At 39.9% G+C, this 21,794-nt stretch overlaps 1 long non-coding RNA gene across 1 annotated transcript in view; it reads left to right on the forward strand.

The window, feature by feature from the left end:
* Window positions 1-21,794, forward strand: part of LOC147913978 (uncharacterized) — a 74,609-nt gene that overhangs the window by 39,064 nt on the left and 13,751 nt on the right. The window lies entirely within an intron of this gene.

The raw sequence follows: 21,794 nt of genomic DNA on the forward strand, positions 1-21,794 counted from the left end.
AACAGGTGAGGTGAGAATCATCTCCAGGCTCTGTGGAGGCCTGGCATGGCAAACAGAGGCAGTGGATCTAGGATTCACTGCCTGACTGCCTGTGTATTGAGGGCAGGGAACTGGGCCAATGGGGGCTGTTCAACACCATATATCCAGCATGTGGCATAGAGAAAGTGTTCAGAAAATGTTTGCCAATCTAAAGGTGAGCCTTGCCTGTGAAACCAGCCAGGTTACATGCTTACAGTCAATGATCTAGTAAGAGGCTGTGCTCTCAAAAGCAGTTTGTAAGTCCTATCCCTCCTCCCCCACCAAGTAATACCCCTGTTAGTGTTCCTACATCCTCCTCAAATACCTCCACGGCAGCCCCATGGAGACAAATATTTATATGAGGTGGAAAGAAGACTAATTTTGGACACAGACTGAGCTGGGTTCAAGCTGTCCAGGTTAAATTAGTTTATTCGTATAAAATACCAGAGATATGAGAGGCAAAAAAGGAATATTAATTCTCAGTGGGGATCTCCTAGCAGCTCCACTGCTGCATCCTCTAGGAAGCCACCTCTGATTTCATAGGCAGCTTTTCTGCCATGCCTCAGATACAGAAACCTATTCCTTCGCCCCTCTCGCTAACTTCTGTTCCCTTGTAATTTACTCACTCTGGGTCTGGTCCTGAGAAAGTGCTCAATGAACAAAAGTTTCTGGCCCCAGGGCCTGGGCACAAAGCATTGGTGGTGGGTGGTGTGACCGTTCCAGGGACACATCTGTTACTCACTTGTCTATACCATCCGTGTTTATTTTCTTCCCAGAGCTTCAAGGATAATCCAGCCTGCTTCTCGCAACACTGTGTTTCCCTCCTAATCACTGTGGCTTTGATCTTCCCAGAGTGGGTTGGAACTCTTTAGATTGAACCATCCCATGCTTTGGAGTAGTTCAGAGACTTACCAAAGAGATATTCCCAGAAGTCCCCTGGGAGATTACATGGGGAATAAAGCAGATTCCAGGAATACTGCTGATGGGACCCATCTTTAGGGGTAGGAGGAGGGAGAGATGGGGAATGGAAGTAGGACCCAGCTGGCCCCCTTCTTCTTCCTTCTATGCAGTTTCATCCCCAAAGCAAAACAATCCCTGGTGACTTGGGGGATGGTGGTAAGACAGGAACTAATTCTAGAAATTGGAATAGGGAAAGCAGCAGGGGTCAGCAGTCTGTCAAATGTCAACAGAAGGGAAGAGAGGCCCTTTGTCTTGGTTTCTTCTCCATGGTGGTTCAGGTTAATTCTAGAGCCTGTTGGGAGAGTAATAATAACCATAATAACCATGGAAACAATAATAACCGTTAACATAAATTGAGCCACTGTAAACATTAATTGAATACGCACATGCACATACACAAGGCAAGCACTACTCTTACCCCATTTACTAATAAGGAACCTGGAACTTGGAGAGATTAAACAAATTGAGATTCCGTAGCCTGGAAGTGCTGGCGTTGTAATCTGAACCCAAGGTGTCTCGCTCCAGAGCTCCCTCTCAACCATTACACTCGATATTCTAGGATTTTTGCTACAAATTTTCTAAAAAACACATGCACATACATACATGCACAGTTGCAATACAAACCCTTTTTATTACTAAACTGTTCACACGCATCCATCATTTAATACAATGGGAGCAATGGTGGGGACCGAGCAATTCTACGTCCCCACCGATTATCTTTTTTATAACAACTTTATTGAGATATATTTCATGTTATAAAATTTACCTTTTTAAAATGTACATTTCAGTGCTTTTTGGTATATTCACAGAGTTGTGCAACCGTCAACCCTACCTAATTTTAGAACACTTTCATCACACCCAAAAGAAGCCCCATACCTGTTAGTAATCATTTCCTATTTCCCCTTTCCCTCACCTCTGATAATCACTAATCTACTTTCTGTCTCTATGGAGTTGCCTATTCTCGGTGTGTCATATAATGGAATCTATACAGTATACAGTCTTTTGTGACTGGCTTCTTCCACTCAGCATGTTTTCAAGGTTCACCCAAGTTGTAGCATGTATTGGTACGTTATTCTTTTTTATGGTTGAATAATAATCCATTGTAGGGATGTATCATGATTTGTTCATAGATTCATCTGTTGAAGGCTATTTCGCTTTCTGCTTTTTGACTACTATGAATAATGCTGTTATGAACATTCATTCACAAATTTTTGTGTAGACATATGTTTTCATTTTGGGGTATATGCCTAGGAGTGGAATTGCTGGATCTTACGGCAATTCTTTTTTTTTTTTTTTCTTTTGTGAGGAAGATCAGCCCTGAGCTAACATTCATGCTAATCCTCCTCTTTTTACTGAGGAAGACCGACTCTGAGCTAACATCTATTGTCAATCCGCCTCCTTTTTTTTCCCCCAAAGCCCCAGTAGATAGTTGTATGTCATAGTTGCACATCCTTCTAGTTGCTGTATGTGGGATGTGGCCTCAGCACGGCCGGAGAAGTGGTGCATTGGTGCGCTCCCGGGATCTGAACCCGGGCCATCAGTAGTGGGGCGCACGCACTTAACCGCTAAGCCACGGGGCTGGCACATGGCAATTCTATATATAACTTTTTGAGGAACTCCCAAACTGTTTTCCACAGGGGCTGCACCATTTTACATTTCCATCAACAATCTACAAAGGTTCCAATTTCATCACGTCCTCACCAACACTTGTTGTTTTCTGTTTTTTTATTTTTTTTTTTTTTATAGCCATCCTAGTGGGTATGAAGTGGTATTTCATTATAGTTTTGATTTGCATTTTCCTAATAAACAATGTTGATGACCATCTTTTCGTGTGCTTACTGGTCATATGTATATCTTCTTTGGAGAATCGTCTATTCAAATTCTTTGCCCATTTTTAAAACAGCTCTCAGAGAGGGAAGAAAATGCAAATTTAAGCAAGTAAAAAAATGACCTAAATATAAGAGTTCTTTATATGTTTTGGATACAAGTCCTTTATCAGATATATGATTTGCAAGTATTTTCTCCCATTCTGTGGGTTGTCTTTTCACTATCTTGACGGTCTACTTTGAAGCACAAAAGTTTTTACTTTTGATGAAGTCTAATTAATCAATATTTTTTCATTGCTTGCGCTTTTGGTGCCATATATAAGAAACCATCACCTAACCCAAGGTCGTGAAGATTTCCTCCTATGTTTTCTTCTAAGAGTTTTATAGTTTTAGCTTTTTAAATTTAAGTCTATTATCCATCTTAGGTTAATTTTTGTATATGGTGTGAGGTAGAGGTCCAGCTTTATTCTTTTGTATGAGGATATCCAGTTGTCCCAGCACCATTTGTTGAAAATCCACCAGTTAATTGTTTAAATCATGGTACCATATGATATTTAGCATATCTGAGTACATTTTTAATCCATTTTTTCCACTTGCTTAAATTTGTCTTTTCTTCCTTCTATGAGAGCCAGAACCTATCAGTTTTGTTTACCACTGTATTTACAGTGACTAGGACAGTACAAGGCATATATTATGCACTCAAATATTTGTTTAATAACTGGGTTTTTACGTTATGTGAGGCTGCTAATATAGGCATTCAAATTTCAACCAAATTAGAACATTATACAATATTTCCAAGGTGCCAATTGGGTCTTCCATACTGTGACTCCTCACCCCTGGTATCTTAGGAGGTGCTAGTCAAAAGTGGAGGAGTCTGCATCTTTAGGTACCAGGATTTCCTCATATAGGACCCTAGACACAATCCTCTGCTAGCTGTACCCATCTACCACCTCTTAAAAACAGCAACAAAGGTGTTTTCCACCGAGTTTAGGGAAAAAAAATGAGTAAAAGGATTCAAGAATAAAAAATAAATAGAAGTATACATTAATACGTTCATGTGGTTTTGAGGTTCTCAACCAGGGGCGGTATTTTTGTGGTTGTCTCAAGGATGCCAAGAGAGCATCCTTGTTGAGGAATATTAGTGCTGTAACAAAGAGCATATGGACCAGATTCTAAGTCTTTGCTCTGCCTTTTACAATTATATGACCTTGGGCAATGGAACCTATATTTCCACATCCGAAAAGTGGGACAAAAATAATTTCTGCACAGGGTATTTTTAAGAATTAAAAGAGAGACTGTCTTGACTGCCATAACAAAATACCATAAACTGGATAGCTTATAAACAATAGAAATTTATTTCTTGAAGTTTTGTAGGCTGGGAAGTCCAAGATCAAGGTGCCGGCAGATTCTGTGTCTGGTGAGGGCCCAGTTTCTGATTCATAGATGATGCCTTCTTGCTATGTATTTACGTGGTGGAAGGGGCAAGGGAGGTCTCTGGGTCCTTTTTTATAAGAGTACTAATCCCATTTATGAGGGCAGAGCCAAAGGCCCCAGTTCCTAAATACCATCACCTTGGGCATTAGATTTTCAACATACAAATTTTGGGGGACACAAACATTCCATCTATAGAAGATACCATTTACTACAAAATCTCATTGTTGGTAAGATATCAATATCTGCTTCCTTCCCCAGTTACTCTCGGAAGACAGAGCAAACAGTGAAATTGTGAGAAGAAAGAGACTTAGAAATGAGAATGAAACATCCTCTGCAAATGACCAGGGTTTCATACATTGATAATCAGTCTCTTTTCTTGAGGCCATACGATGCACCAAATATAATTCTATTGGTCATAGCAATTTTCTAAATTGCTCTTTATTTGGTATTCTTCCCTATGGCCAGGCATTGCGTAGACATCTTCCATGAGTTTACTCAGCTTTTAACAGGAGGACTGAGTTTCTCAAGTCTCTTTGTACAGCTCATGGACTCCTAAACACTGCTTTCATTTAAGCAGTGTGGTATGTTGAAAACAAACCTGAATGTGAATCCCATGTTTTCTACTTACTAGCTGTGTGACCTTGAACAAATTGCTTCAATGCTCTGAGCTTAAATTTCTTCAGTTATAGCTTCCTCTTCAATTGACTCATAAAATTTAAGGAAACACTGAAGAACTAGGACTTAAAAAAGAATTGAACCAATGTAGCTCTGGGGATCTAAGGAGCCACTGACCTTATTTTTTCCAAGGCTCCAACACAGGCATCAATAAGGTTCTAATTCTTTCTCCATCTCCATATCACATGGTTTAGGATTCAAATTCCCAGGGAAAATATCTGATTGGCCTAGCTAAGATCATGTGCCCACCCCATGCTCCTCTGATTGAAAGTCTTACTAAGACTTCAACAGATGACAGAGAAGGTTGCGCTATGGAGATTTCTGCTTGATAGGGGCTTGACGATAGGAAAAGGAACTCAACCAACCTGTGGTGTGCTGGCAGAGAGAGGGTTGTAGTAATAAGTAGCTTGACCTTACTCCTTTCCAGCCCTTCATATCTCTCACAAGTGTCTCCAACTGGCCTAAGCCAACTGGCAGCTTGATAGGAAGGGAGCCCATTGATTCAGTTTATATGGAGTCAATCTCCTAGGGAACACAAAGGAGTAGAGAAGGGCAGATCTGCAGAGGCTAATGGAAAATACACATAGCAGTGTATTTAATGTACACATAGCAGTGTATATAATGTCCTTTAAACATTCATGATACTGAATTCTTTCTTCTCTCTCATTTAGAAAAAGGCCTCATGACTTCTCTTATCCCAGAATGAAAAATTATGTATGCCATCCCTGGTTCAGGAAATTCCGAAAAATTTGGAAGTAGCCAAAGGCATGAGTCAATGGGTTTCTCTCCCTTCTTCCCTGGTGCAGCCAGATCTCAGCAAGGCCTGGCTCTGGCTGTGGGGTGCTCCCTCCTTGAGGAGCCTCATAGAGCTGTGGGTGGCAGCTCCTCCTACGCTGGTGGCTCTCTGAGCTCCTGCCAAGACTGAAGGAAGCCACTTCAAAAGATGCCACCACACCACTGATAAATGGAATCAGAAGGGCCCTGCTTCAGCCCAGACTGTTTCTAAGCACTTTTCACTAGGCCCTGTTCTTGAGGGTGCATTCCTCTTCTAAGTGGATTTGGGTAATGATGGGGGGCCTCTCCACCAGGCAGCCATTTGTCAAGCACAAACTCATCCCTCAGTGTTAGGAATGTGAGGAGATGGGGGGTTCCACTTGAAGAGAAAGAAAATGAGGCTTCTGCCATGGCATACTTACACATTCCCTCTAGTTCCTATTTGCTAAATAAGTTTGGAATACTTTTTCAGTTTGTTCCCAGAAAAGAAGATAATTTATAATCTCTGAACACATTAAAAATAGACTCAAGTTAAATTTATATTTTTCTTCCATAGTTTTCAAATGAATTCAATCACTATGGTGCCATGGTTTAGGAAAATAGACAAAAGTAGATACTTGTACTAAATGAGTATTTTATTTTTATAAGGCAGCTTGATATAGTGAGGGGAATGCTGAAACGGGACTCACAAACCTGGATATTGTACCAGTTGAACTTGGGGGAGTAATTTCTCCTCTTTGGGCCTCAGTTTCAACATTTGCAGTGAAAGTTGGGTAGGTAAGAAAGGGATGATTCAAATATTCACTGTGACCCAGTATACCTAGAAGAATGTTCCACAGCAGATGCGAAGAGAAGGAATTATGCCTCTAGAAGGGAGGAAGCACACTGTGATGGGGGGGGGAGGGGGCTGCAACCATTTGCGATTTGCCTTTTAAATTTCCTAACTTAAGTTGTGGATCCAAGGTTTACACTCCATTATTCTTTATGCCTTTTCACGTCTTAGTATTTTCATAATAAAGAAACAAGGATAGGATTGTTTGTGTAACATGGTTTTGCTTTTGATCTCAAGGTGATGGAGACGTTGTATGTGGTAATGTAAGGAAACCCAGGGATTTTGGACTTAGGCTCAAATCCTAAAATTGCTACACCCTGGCACTGAGTCCTCTCAACTATGAAAATTAAATGGTAATATTTACTTCATAAGATTTCTCTGAGGATTAGAGATAAAGATGTAAAAGTACCTTTTATGTAGAAGTGGCCATTCATTAATGGGGCTCTTCTTATCTTTATGTTCATATTTGTTCATATTCGTCTAATGACATTCGAAGCTCTTAGGGAGAAGATGATGAGGCCACTCTGTTGATCTTGGTTGGCTGGTGAGCCTGCCCTTACTACTACTCTTTCTTCTCTAGGGCAGTTAATATTGGATGCACCCCTGAATGAATGACAGGGGCATTGAGCAAACCAGTTAGTTTCCCCAAGGTGGTCTGAGGAATGGTGGGAGCCATATCTCAATCTTTTTAAAATTCCAGTTAAAAGAAATGGGAACAAATATCCAAGGGAAATGTGGGAGAGGAAGCCATCAGGAGGTTGAAATAAGCCTGCAGCGGGCTTCTAAGCAACTTTGTGACAAGATTCCCTTCTCTGAGCTGAAAATGAAGAGGCAACATAGAGTAACACAGTGTGAGAGCATGGACTCTAGAGCCAGGCTGTCCAGGTTTGAGCTTTGGCTTTTCATTTACCGACTATACTTTGGCCTCAGTATCTTCAGTTGAGAAATGGTGTCCATAATTGTATCAAACTTAAAGGGTTGTTATACCAATTCTATGAATCAATATTTTTAAAGTGCTTGAACAGCACCCAGCACATAGTAAACAGTACTTAAATATCTGTTAATAAAAGAGGTGGCCAGATGGTAAAATCTCTGGTTCGGGAAATTCCTAATAATTTGGAAGTGGCTAAAGACCTGAGTCAGCAAGTTTCTCTCCTCTATAATTTTAATATAGATATCTGAGAAGAAACTTTAGATTAGTATTCATGGGCTTAGGAATCAACTTCCCTACTATTAATTATTATTAATGGACCCAGATGTCTCTTGGGGCCTCTCTGCCCATAGAGATGTTAGTAACTTTGGCTTAACGCCCTAGGATTCAATCGTTAGGATAAATATAGTCTTCTCTTTGACTTTTGAACATTTCTGATATTGTAGCAGGGACTGGAAATTATGGCTAAAGTATATCTCTCTCTATGTAAAAGGGAGTCTGAAGGTAAATGCCTCAGTATAGGATGGTGGCTGTCCTGTAAGCAGGAACCCAGACTCCTTCTATCATTTGGATCCACCTCATAGCTTCCATCCCCAAATCACTTCATATTCCCAAGATGGCTGCTGAAACTCCAGCCATAACATCCTAGTTGTACGCCAAGAACTGTAGAAGAAAGATTTAAAAAGTGAAAAAAAAAATGCATATTGACTCTTTTTTAAGGAACCTTGGCAGAAATTCTAGAAAATAATTCTGGCTTTACCTCTTTGGCTCGAATTTAATCATGTGGCCTCATCTACCTCCAAGAGAGGATCAAAAACACTCTTTTAGATGAGCACATTGTCAAGGAATAAATATTTGGCAGTAACTAGCTATCTCTGCCATGTAGTTGCCTGGTCATATTGTCTCCCAAATATGCTCAGACCCATGTTCAGACCTAGGTAGACACTCTGTCTCTCACCAGCCCTCAGAGGAAATCCATCCCATAATATTTTTATGGTCTTATTGAAGATCACCATGGAATTAGAGCTATAGGGATGACAGGTGAGTCATTTGGCCATTTAAGCTCCTATCACTGTTCCCAACAACACTTTTTTTCTATGAACTTCCCCTGTCCTTCCAAAAACTCTTATAAAGCCAGAGCTTCCAACTTGTGACTTTTTCTGCTGCACACAGACCCCTGGAACATATTTTCCAGCTCCCGCCCTGTTTCTGCTTAGCTCTTTGAGGGGCTCAGGTGAGCAGCCAGTTAGAAAGCTAGAGAATAAGAAGGACAGCAGCCATTTATCAAGTGGCCACCATGTGTCAAGGGCTGCTGTTATATCCCTTTAATCTTTACAACAACCTATTGAGGAGGCTGCTTTCATCCCATTATCATCATTGAGGAAATTCAGGCTCAAGAAATGATAGAAAACAGCATAATTTTATTTAAATAGGCTTACATTTTTGGTGGGTCATGCATTCATTCACTTATGTGTTCTTTCATTCAGTATTTCTTTATATTTTCACAATAGTTCAGCGAGAACATAAATACAAGTTGGGATTATAACCAAAGTCAAATAGTTGTATGTGATTTTCCATGTAGTATTCCTCTCAAATCTTCTCTCCTCCAGGACAGATAAGCCCACTTCTTTCATCTCTCTCTCAAACTACAACCGTTTCCAGATCCCTTATCAGAAAAGCCTTCTCTACACACATTTGGTTTGCCGATGCCGTTCTTGAAGTGCAGCACTCAACTTGAATCTAGTTTCTAGATATGGACAGTCCAGCAAAAACAAAACAAAAACACAAACACTAATTCATGACCCTTTTAAGTATAGCTGGTCAGATGAAAGAGGAAAACTACTCTAATTTACAAAAAATATTTCTATTACTAGCACCAAGTGCTAAGCCTAGCATAAGTTGAGTATTGGGTTTTTGAAAGAGCTTGGGTTGTACAGTGTAGTGAAGATTATTTTCTTGGAATATGGGCACTGTCTACAGATATCTGAAGGGGGTCGTGTGGAATTGAGATCAGAGTTGCCTTCACTGATTGTACTAACCTTCTACTACTAATAACTATTATTCGTGGAGCACTTTCTAAGTATCAGCTCTTGTGCCAAGTACATGACTTGGAATATCTTTTATTACCTACAACAACTTTATTATTTAGGAATTATTATTTCTACAAAACACAAAAGGCAGTTGAGGGTTGGAGAGTCACAGAAACTACTTAAGAACACTCAGAGAGTAAGTAGCAATAATGAGAATCAAGTCCATGGCTCTGCTGACAAAACCCGAACAGTGAAATTACTGAATTTCAGACCATTCTCAGGTCTGCCCAGGGCCTCAGCTTCTCATCTGTGTAATAAACAGTTTGACATAGGGTCTACATAAGCAGTAGCATTCTGGAGCTGACTCTGAGAGATGGTGGTTTTACTTTCAGAAATTTTGTGAGCCAGATTTAAATGCAGCCATCATTGACAATTCAATTATATAAACTTCAAATTAAACATATTACAGTAAAATAAAAAATAATGAATATTCAAAACTCATCATTTACTAATTATTTTACTTCATTTGACTATTACCAATGCTCTTGAGGCTATTTATATCTATTATATCTGTATGGCAGAAGTATTATAAAATACTGGGTTACCGATATCTTTTCCCAGCTCCCTGTTCAGTGAGGTCATGTTGGTACCTTGATGTCTGCCAGCTGGAAGTATTTACGCCATGGAAATTAGCAAGTGTTACAAATCAAGGCTTGGTTTATTGTTTTCTTCATTGTATTGACTCATGAAAGTGATGGAAAGTATTAATAATACAGATTAAACTAAAAAGTATGTCATATCTATAGGTATGACATGTGAGTAGCACAAAAATTGAGGAAATACTCTTGCAGTATTTGAAAACTACAATCCAATTCAGAAAAGAAGTCACTGAATGTCTTTGATAAATGAGAGAAGTTCCAACAAATGCTGTAAAATTGCTGTTTCCCCTTTGTCTCATTCATTAACATAAATGAAAAATATCAACCAACATTCATTTGTCAGTTGCAACCATAGGTTAGCTATAATGAAGAGAGTTCTGTAAAATCATTGGGAACATTCAGTGAGAATCAATTGTCTATATGAATTTATAATAAAGATATTATATATTCATTATTAATTTGTGCTACACATGCTTTATAAAGTTAAGTTAGGCAATGAAGTATATATGTTTAAATATAAATGCAAATATAATTATATGTGTACACAGATATACACATGTAAAACACTGGAGGCTGGTTGTTAAACGTAGCACATACTTACACTGCTTGTAAGGTCGTTCTCATTTTTGATATATTAGGAGTCTAGGGGCCAGCCCAGTGGCATAGCGGTTAAGTGCACACACTCCATTTTGGTGGTCCAGGGTTCATAAGTTCAGATCCCGGGTATGGACCTAAGCATTGCTCATAAAGTCATGTTGTGGTGGCGTCCCATTTACAAAATAGAGGAAGATGGGCACAGATGTTAGCTCAGGGCCAATCTTCCTCACCAAAAAAAAAAAAAAAGGAGTCTAACTAGGACCCATAGGTGGAGACTGCAGGGAGCCAAGCACTTTGAAGAACTTATCTAATGATTGAAAACGTTTGGAGTTGGAATGGGCTGCCTAGAGAAGTAGTGACGTCCCTGTCCCTGTGCTGATGACAAAGCCACTTTACAGGGGAGAGGAGGATGTAAATGATAACGGATGTTCTTCCTTCCCAATTGGAAAGTTTTTCACAACATTAAGGAAGAAGACATCAGTGTTAGAGTTGGTGTACTCTTGAAGCAGTCGCCAATGGCTTGTGAGATTTATGAGTTCAGAATGTATCGAGTCTCATCTACTTGTTGATATCCTTTCGTAAATGGAAACTTCCCGGGTGGCCAGAGTCGGAATACATCGCTCCTTGAGCTGATTTCCTCTACTTCTGTGTATGCTTTCTTCATGGCTGTGGGTTTTAGGTGTTTATGTATTAGCCTCTCATGTGAGAGTTTATGTCTCGTAGGGCTGAGGACTGTGTCTAGCCATAAATAAAAGAGTTGCTCAAGAAATCATTTTTTCTCTTTTTGATCTGAGCGCATTTTGAAGGAAATCAATACAAATTCAATTTGTTCTCCCTTTTCAGTTCCTTAAGCTCTAGAACTGTGCAGAGATTATAAGAAAACTTTCTCTCAAAGAATTCTCTCAAAGCCACAGCCCCTCTCCACTGCTCCATCCATAAAAACAGAGTAGTTTTCCCTTCATCAAAAGATAACACCCTGACATGTTATCTGTGGATTACAATGTTTAACTGTGGTGGTTTCCTCAAAACTTCAGGACCAAATTCAACTGAAGTGAACCAGTAAATATATTTTTTTTATTAACTTGGCATTGATACTTATTTAGCATCAGCAAAAAGCCAAGTAGAGAGATTTTGAATGTAAGGAAGCTAATTTTGATTGAGTGCTCTCTTTGTTCCAGAATTGTCCTAAACATATTACATACACTATCTGTTTTAATTTTCACCATTCTATAAGGGAAGAAATAGGGTAAGAGGTTAAGATGGCTTGCCTGACACCAAACTAAACGCCTTGTGGGTACTAGAGCCAGGATTTGAACTCTCCATACCAAATACCATTTTTTTCATATAAATCCTATTGCCTCTTTGTAGGAAGCTTCTATTTGAAAACAGATGTTTCAAAATTTATCTATAGGATACTAAACATCGTTCAACTGATATTTCATAATTATCTATAAGAGTAGATTATCATGGTTACAAACGAAGGGGAAAAGGGCTATTTGCAAAATAATCTGGAGATTGCTTTGGCTGTTTTTGACTGATTCAAAGACATGAAAAAGGGGAACCCAAAATGGAGAAAAATAGACCCATTCTGGGCATGAGCCCTCAAAGCCGTGTGACCCAGGTGCACACTATATATCCAGCTGTCAAGAAAGACTCCAGTTCCCCACTCACTGGCTTTCTCTAACCATTGTAGCCCCGTCTCCTTGCACAAGATTGAGTTCAGCTTCCTTCATTCACCGTCCATGTTCTCGAAGTTCATCCTTATCCTCTGATCCTTCTCACTCTTCATCTCTCCAGAGACCCCTTGCAACCAATTCTAGCCTTCAAAACCCTAATGCTAGCTCCAGTGGTCCCAGGAATGAGCACTAAGGCACTAGCTGCAACACGATTGTCCTTCTTTATTCCAACCCACTGTCTCTAAAGTTTTTGTCGGTACCCTGGAGGGTATGATGTGGATGCTCTGCCAAGATTCACATGAACCAGAACCTTATGTTGTCCACACAAGAACCTGAAGAAGCATGAGGCTAAAGCCATTCACCAGCATGTGGCAGATCCATAGCCCTTATAACTTCCTTATTTATAGCCACCCGCTGCATTTCCTCAAAGTAACCTTAGGTCTTAACATCTTGCAAAGGGATATATGTGAACCAATTATTAACTGAAGTATCTGGAAGAACAGAAACTTAAAAAAAACTGTTGCCTGACATTGAGAAACAGGATCCCAGAACTGCTGAAATGACTTTGTGCACCCATACACCCGCACCCAGCCACACACACACACACGCACACACACACTCTTGGGAATTCAGTAATGGAGTAAACATATTTTGATCTAATTAATAGTCTCAAAAATAACTCCATATACATTATTCTAATATAAACTATAAACCACCCTAAACCTGTATTTCGGAAATACTCCACGTGAGTAGGTTTTAGGACACTTTCCTAAAAGAATTGAGAAACCAGCGACTATTATTAATAAAGAGAGTGATAACATTTGATTTACACTTTAAATGCTTATAAATGATGGAGACAGCATAATTTTCAGTAATATTCAGAAAACATATAGTTTCCAAACTTCAAAAAATGATGATTGTTTGTAAGCCAACAGATGAGTCTCCCTAAAGATATTTTTTTTAAAGAATTTTTGAGAGACGCAAAAGAAAGAAATAGAAAAAAATAAATCTCTCAAAGCAGTTACACTTTGTTCTCTCCCTTGTGCATTTCAAAGAGGCCATTCAAAGCTAGTACATTCTAATATATAAGCCAGGACTTTGTAACTAGCCCAAGTACCAATTTACGTTCTTTTTTTGAAACAACTTGTATTTTGCAATCTGCTCTCTCTTTTAATTACAGTCATGTGTCACTTAACAACGAGGATACATTCTGAGAAATGCATCATTAGGTGATTTTTGTTGTTGTGCAAACATCAGAGTGTACTTATACAAACCTAGATGGTATAGCCTACTGCTCACCTAGGCTATATGGTACAATCTTATGGGACCAACGTCCTACATGAGGTCTGTCATTGACCAAAATATCGTAATGTGGCACATGACTGTGTTACAATGACTTAGAAAAATGTTTCTCTTAACTTGGAGGCTGTATTCTCATTACCCACTGCATTGCTGGTCATTTTCTTACCAGCATTTGGCATTCTACAGCAGGTATGGAGTTTGTATCTTCACAGCCCAGCCCGTTTGGAAAGGGCTTTATGGCAGCACTACTGAGTATTTCCCCCCTCAATCTCCATATAGCTGCCACTTCTCGACTTCCTCATCTGCCAATCTAGAATAATGTCACCTTCTCTGGGTAGATGCTAGCAGCAAATGAAATAGCTCTTTGCACATGCTTCTTTCTCTTTAACAGTTATTAATTACTAATCCTTTCCTTCCTCTGTAACCCTTTCCTAACCCTCTTCACTGCCCCGTCAGCTGCAGTCACTTCTGTGAGGAAGACACTGGACTTTGATTAAGAAGGGTTCATTCCCAACCTAGTGATGCTAGTCAATATCTGGGCCTGTTTCCTCAATTGTGCATGAAGGGTCACATTAATTGACCTCTGAGTTACGACCCAGTCTGATTATCTCAGCATTGTTTGCGGTTTGTTTTTATGTGGTCTTTATTGATTATTTTGTATGTACCAAACACTGATCTAAACAATTTACAAATGTTTGCTTCATTTATATATATTTAAGGTGATATTTTAATCTAAAAATTTAAGGTAAATATAGTATTATCCCAGTTGGCAGATGAGGCGGTGAAGGCACTCAGCAAATGCCCAATTCTCCCAAGGTTTTACAACAACGGAGGGGAAAACCAAACAATCTGACTTTAGAATACAAAACTCTGATGAAAATTCTCCTCTACCACCTATCCATCCACTGCAGTGGCCCCTGGGCACCAACATTTCCAGCATCAATTTCCCTGACTCAACGGTGTCGAGCATTCAGCACAGACTCTGTAGCCATTAAAACCCTGTCTATGGTCACTACCAACTCGATCCCACTCACTTCTATAGACACTGCTTTCCTGCCTTTCTTCCCTTCCTCTTTTTTTTATTCTCTTCCTCTGGTTCTCCTTTTTCCCTTCAACAAAAATTTAATTAGTGTCTATTGTGTTCCAAGAGATATACTCAGAGTTGAGAATTCAGAAAAGAATAAGAGATTGTTGGACTCAAACACTGTACAACGTAATTGAGTGGGAGGGCAAAGATAGAGGATTATACAGGAAAATTGTAGGATCATGCATTACATTCCCCTGAGAGGCGGAGAGAGCAAGAGGCAAAGAGAGATTGAGACGGAGAACACACGCCAGGAGAGTCCCATGGCCACGCAGGGGCACAGGGACAGGAAACAGAGTGGACGGAACCATTAACACTCCCTGAGGAGCCTTGAGGAAGGTTTCACAGAAGTGTTCATATTTGAGCTGAATCTTGAAGAAAAGTAAGAGTTGTAAAAATATGGGGCATTCTAGACAAAGACTAAGGATATGGGTCTGTTTTGCCTCAAGATTAGAGAATTCAATGGAACTGGTCTTGAGGAAGGAGTGATGAAACTAAGTTGAAAGAGTGGCTTGTAGGCGACATCAAAATCACGTGTCCACATTTAAGATATTTAGATCTTTTCTGGTGAGCATTGGAGAGCCACTGAAGGATTTTAATCACGATCGGATTTACCTTTACAAGCTTGTCTTGAAGGTAATCTGGAGAAGAAACTGACGTAAGTGGGAGATTGAGTAGAAAGCTGTTGCAGTAGTTTTGTTAAGAAATGATGAGATTCTGAACTATGGGGGTGATAGTGAAGATAGTGAGGAAGGGATGGATATGAGGGAGATGTGTTGATGTGGAACAGGAAGGACTTAGGGGTGGAGGAGGAAAGGGGAGGATGACACCAGGATTCCAAGGCCAGAGAAGACAGATTGTGACTCCTTACTCCCTGTATTTCTTCCTCTTCAGTCATTGACATGAATCTTGTCCAACCTCACTGCTTCCCTCCCTGTCTTCTTGCCACCTGCCCTGTGACATTTAGAAAACAGAGGCCCCTGTGGGCAAAAGAAGAGCCAGCAGATCCAGTTCTGACTCATCCCCTTGCCTGCAGCCCTTTTACAGGGATCCTCCAGCCCAACCATCCTGGAGGCCTGGCCACCATCTCTGGCCTTGTAACCTCCTCATTCTCTGGTTCTGCTCCTGCCAGCCTCGGAAGTGTCCTGATTTTTCTCTGTTCCACAAATCTCAACCACAGATTATGTAGACTAACCTCCAAAAATCACAGTCTTCTATGAAACAGCAATCAAGAGATATTTGCTTCAGATTATGTGGAAATCAAAGCGCCTTTCTGCTTCTGTTAGATAAAGTCAAAAGGGAGAAACAATCATTCATTTGTAAATGTATTTATTGAGCTGGCAGCATGCCAGATGGGTAAAATATAAAGTAAACATTGCCTCTGGGAATACAAGGATGAGCAAGATCCCTGCTGCCTTGGAATGCATACTCTGGTGTTGGAGAGGCAGATCATGACACAGATGGGCAAAGTAATGGAATAATAATAGTCTCAGTGATTGACAGGAGGGGAGTATTCAGGATGCAGTGTTTAGAAATAAGTGAGCAGGGGCAGACCTGCTTGAAATAGGTGCATAAGGGACGACCTCTCTGAGCAAGTGATATTTAAGATCAGAAAGACAGATGAGAAAGTAGCCACAACATGCAAAAACATATGATTAAAATGCTATGTAAAAGATAAAACACAAATCAATATTGACGGGAATAAAGGTAAACATTTAGCCACTCTTCTCATATCCCTCTAGAAAGCCAGTGAGGAAGTCACGAAATGGGAGTTTTTACCATGCCATATGTGGAAGGGACCCTCTATTCTTAAGAATCCTATGTTCTCCTTGTGTATAAAGGCACAAATGGGTCTATTAGAGAGATACTACACCAGGAGTTGGCAAACATTTTGTGTAAAGAATGAGATAGTAAATATTTTAGGCTTTGTGGGCCAAAGGATTTCTGTTGTGGCTACTCAACTCTGCCATTGTAGCATGAAAGAGCCATATACAATATCTAAATGAATGAGTGTGCCTGTGTTCAATAATTTGTATTTAAGCATGCTGAAGCATAAATTTTCATATGTCACAAAATATTCTTTTGATATTTTTTCAGCTATTTCAGCTATTTTAATCTTAGCTCATGGGCTTACAAAAACAGGCAATGGGCCATATTTTGTCTGCAGGCCATGGTCTGGTGACCCTTGGTCTTCAGCAAGGTGGTTCAAAGTGCAAACTCTTAAGCAGACTGCCTGAGTTTGTTTCCAAACTACTCCATCTGCCAGTGGTGCATTTACAAGTCCAGGTCAAAGAAAATTTACTTTGATCCTGCTTTGTTCTCTTTCTTATCTTTCTATCCTTCTCTTCTTAGTCAAACTTCTTAAAAGAGTAATCTATACTCCCTCTCTGTGGCAAATGGTGTTTTACAAAAATGGCTCCAACAATATTTCCAGTCTCTGATGCTCTTCCAGAATCATGCTCTCCCTTAACTCCCATCAAGAGATGGTATTGATGTTCCTTCTCTTGAAACTGGGCAGGTCTTTGTGAATACTTCAACTAAGAGAGTGCTACAGAAGTGATGCTATGAGACTTATGAGCTAGGTTGTAAAAGGCAATACAGCTTCTGGCTGCCTCTCATTCAGGACATGTGCCTGTGAACCCTGGAGCTGCCATGTAAGAAGTATTTAATGACTATTATTTCCTTTTAAAGGCTTTCATTAGACTTCTCCAAAGCAGATCTGGACACAGGCAAAGAAGAGAGAGGTCCATGTGCATTATGTGACTGGAGTATATGGTGTATGGGGCAGAGAGTTGGGAGCTTAGGTCAGTGATGTGTGCAGAAACCATCTCATGGAAGGATTTAATAATAGGTTAAGGACTTGGACTGGATCTTGAGGGCAATATGTGGCCATTGGAGAATTTTATGCATAGCAGTACAATGGACCAGTTTCTGTTTCAGAGGGACCACTCTTATTGCAATAGAAAGGCTAGATTAGAAGGAAACAACAGTGGGTTTGAGAGAGCTGGTTAGAAGCCCTTGATATAGTTTGGATGATGAGGACTTAAGGAGGGCAGTCATAATGGAAAAAGATAAGGGAATAGAGTCAAGAGAGATTCCAGAGACCAACTGGAAAGGAGAGCACTGCCTGTCTCTCAATTGTTTTGATTTCTGTCCATTAGCTAATTTAGTATCTTATACTACTGTCTTGTTAATAGAATAGATGCCTCTTTTATACAGCTAAGCCTCCTAGCCTGCTTTCTCTTTCATGATTTTTCTTTTTCTCCTGTAGATATGCAGTACAGTTCCCACGTGGGTGGTTCATCTCCTTTCTCTTCAGCAGACACTGGGGAACCGTTCCTTGAAAGCAAGATGCCACAGATAAGCTCACAGCTGGCCTGCTACTGGTGAAAAGCCCTCCTCTGTGGCCCCCACCACGTGAAACACCTGCCTCTGTAGGCCACAGACCCCGTCCCCTGAAAATACCCTGGGAACCCCGTCCCAAAGCATCCTCCCAGCTGTTATCTTGACACAATCACTGTGTTCTGAGTTTTTAATCTGGGAGATTAAATCTTTACACGCCTGAGAGGAAAGATCATATCCTTGTAATTTTTCACCTATATAATTTCTCAGCTGCCTTAGTTTAACCTGTTATATTTATGGCTCAACTGTAATTTAGGAGAATACTTAGAAAATGCCAGTTTCAAAGGACAGCTCTTTCAAATTGCCACTCAGAACAGCTTCTCCGAGTGAGTGTAGTGAACTGTGGTAAAACTGATCATTTCAGTCAATTAGATTTTTAGGCCAGTCACTTTTTACTGTTCTGAGAGAAAGAAACCATTTGAAAGCTAGAATCAATCAATTACAGTCTAAATGTAGAACAAGGAGGAAGATGCACAAAAAAACCATATTGCTGCTCTTTTTTTTTTTTTTTTAATAGAGATGAACCTTGTAGAGGTCACTTGAGTTCTATTACAGGAAGTTCATTTTGCATAAAGTAGAAGTCACCGTTAAAAAAAAATGCCTAACAAGATCCTTTGGATAGAATTTGGGGTCAAGGAATTAAAAGGTTGAGATGGGAGAATAGAAATGCCTCAGCTAGGAAAGGGAGGGGCTTGTGAAATGAACACCTAAGCAGATCCAATGACATGGGTTTTTTGTAAAGACCTATTGACCTTTGATTCAGAAAATTCTAAGACTTAGTTATAAATAATTGAAATAGGGCAAGAGACTGCTAGTTCAGAAATTACATAGTAGATATTTTGTGATTCTTCATTTCATTTGTCCAACCCAAGACTGCATTACTATGTTTAGAGATTCTAAGAAGTCAAAGAGATTGTGCTCTCTCCTTAGGCAACTGAAAATCAAAACATCACTAATAGCAAAGTAAGATTAAAGAATATCAAACATATTCTAGTCTTCTTGTAATATGTACTTTGTGATTTCATATTCAAAAGTCTTTCAAAATATTTTCTTACATTAAAAAAAGTTTCCTAGGGACAGTAAAAAGAGGATGTAATCCAGAATTGGATTGGGCCATCCAGCAGCACTACTTATTATGGCATTTTTATCTGCCCAAGAATGCTCTGCATTTAGACACACCCTTGAGACTTGAGACATTGTTTAAATGACACCTTTTCCACGAAGTCATCTGTGACCACTTCAGACCATTCCAATCACTCCCACCTCTGGCCTAAAGCAGTTGTCTGCACCATTCACTTAAAGCCCTCTTTTAAACACCAATACTTCTCGCAGGCTCTAGCAGAAGGAGAACCAGATTTCAATTAATAGGTCTGGATTCTGCTCCTTGTATCACCTCTTGTTGCCAAGGATATTTGGGTAAGTATATCAGCCAGGGGACTGTTGGGAAAACAGAGTCCACACTGGGGAGAGAAATAGAGGCTAATTAATACACAGGCAACCAAGGAGTAGCAACAGCAGAAGACCACTAGCAAGAAAGGCCTTGAAGGGACATAGGGAGAAGGTGGTATGTCAGAGCACAGAAGATGAATAGTCAGGTAGGAGTTAAACTGTGGCGGGGCTACCATGTGGGAGACTGGACCAAAGAAGGAGAGTCTGCCTGGAAGGGATTTGGAACCAACTTCAGAGGATACTGCCTCTGCCACTGTCAGAGATACTGCCTGAAACATAGCAAGAGGGCAGAAATTCCCCGGCTTCTCCCCTCTTCCAACTTTCCATCTTTCCACCAGTGCCACCCAATGGCCAAGTCTACCTGGGAGCCAATTGACAAGGGCACCTCGAAAATGTAATCCGCAGTGCTACAGAGCAGAGGGGACCAGGGGGTGGATTTGAGAGCAATGTGAAAATCACTGGAGCAGGAAGGCATTCATCTTCTGAACAATTGTACCCTCCTCTGTCCAATTTTAAAGCAACGCCTTTCTAACCCACTTCTTAAGAGTATCATATGAGAGCATTTTAATCTGTTGTTGGGAGGTAAAAATTGAAACTTTTTGAGACTACTTTGGAAAAATATTTTAAAGATTTAAAATGTTAGATGATGGTATTTCCACTTCCAGGAAAATAGAAAGTCACAAATATGCATACAGATATAGGTACAAAAATGTATATCTCAATGTTTATAATACTGAAAATTGGAAGCAATCTAAAATAGATGTGATATATTCAGGGCTTTAAAAAAAAGACAGTTTCTGCCTTCAAGGATATCTTACTCACTCAAGGCAGCATGCACTAAGGATCATGAAAGTAAGATAAACTGCTAGGGAGATCCAGGGGTTAAAGGGGATAGTGAATACCTAGCCTGTTTAGGCTTCTAGATATGTGATATACAATGTGTGCATTATATGGAATATAGAAACGCTAGAAGGAATTTTTGATATTTATATCCAAATAGGAACATTCTTCCAGACGAAGATGATATATTACTCTGTTTTCAAATATTCTAAGCTCACACAAAATAGAAACACTGGAGTTACGAGGTTGGATGCCTAGGTAGAGTAGCAAGAGGTGACGTGAGCATAATTAGAATCCAAGTGACCTGTGAGTTCATTCTATCTCTGGTTCTGATTCCTGTGGTGACCTTGTTCAGGCCTCCACTCCAGTTTTCTGATGTGAATAATGAGAACCAGAGACAGCCCACATACACAACTGCTGAGCATTTTGCAAATGAATGAACCAGCGCTCCCGGGATCTGAGGTTCTATGTGTAATTCACTCCCCAGCCTGGCTGGTCTATGCTCTTTGTGTTCACTCAGCTGACAACTGTCAGCACAGTCGGACTCCATCATATTGGAATCATGCAGATGCTTAGCTTTGCCTTTAAGACCCGCCCCCCTGGCCCCGCCATTTGTCTACCCCGAAGTACCCTACAAGCTTTATCTTTCATGGTCCAAAACACATTGTCCTTGGAAAAGGTCAGAACAAATTTTCAATTCTAGCGTCACAGCTTTGTAGCTGTTTGATCTTTTGCAATTAACTTAATTTCACCTATTAAGGAACATGAACACAAGTGAGATGCTTGGCACAGATTTTAGGCCATAGTAAGTGTTTAAGAAATGCTAGTGTTTTTACGTTGCTTCTTTTCTTCCAACATGCCTTTTTTCTGTACGAGGTGAAGATACTATTTACCTTCCCTACAAAATATCTCATTTGTTCACCTCTTCATGCCTTTGCTCCTACTATTCTCTTTGCCTGGAGTGTCCATTCCTGTCCTTTCTGTGTCATTGAGTTGTGGCTTCCTCCATGAGGACTTAACCTGGTTAACCAAAATAGAAAAGACATTAAAAAACAATATCTAACAGTTCTTTTCCTGAACCTGATGAAAGCACATAATCTTTTTAACTTTGAACTATATCTTTTTAATTTGTATTTATCTTATCCTCCATCTTCAATGTCTTACCTCTCTCTCTAACCCTAACATCAAACCAAAAGCAATGCTAACATAGAAATAGAATAGACTTTGCAAATAGACAGACATGCCTGGGTTTGGAAGGCACCACACAGTAAGTGTTTGAGACATTTTTGCTACATGCTGTTGAAG

The sequence above is a fragment of the Ceratotherium simum genome, chromosome 23, assembly GCF_057802395.1.
Source record: "Ceratotherium simum simum isolate JZ-2026a chromosome 23, ASM5780239v1, whole genome shotgun sequence".
NCBI classification, from domain to species: Eukaryota; Metazoa; Chordata; class Mammalia; order Perissodactyla; family Rhinocerotidae; genus Ceratotherium; species Ceratotherium simum.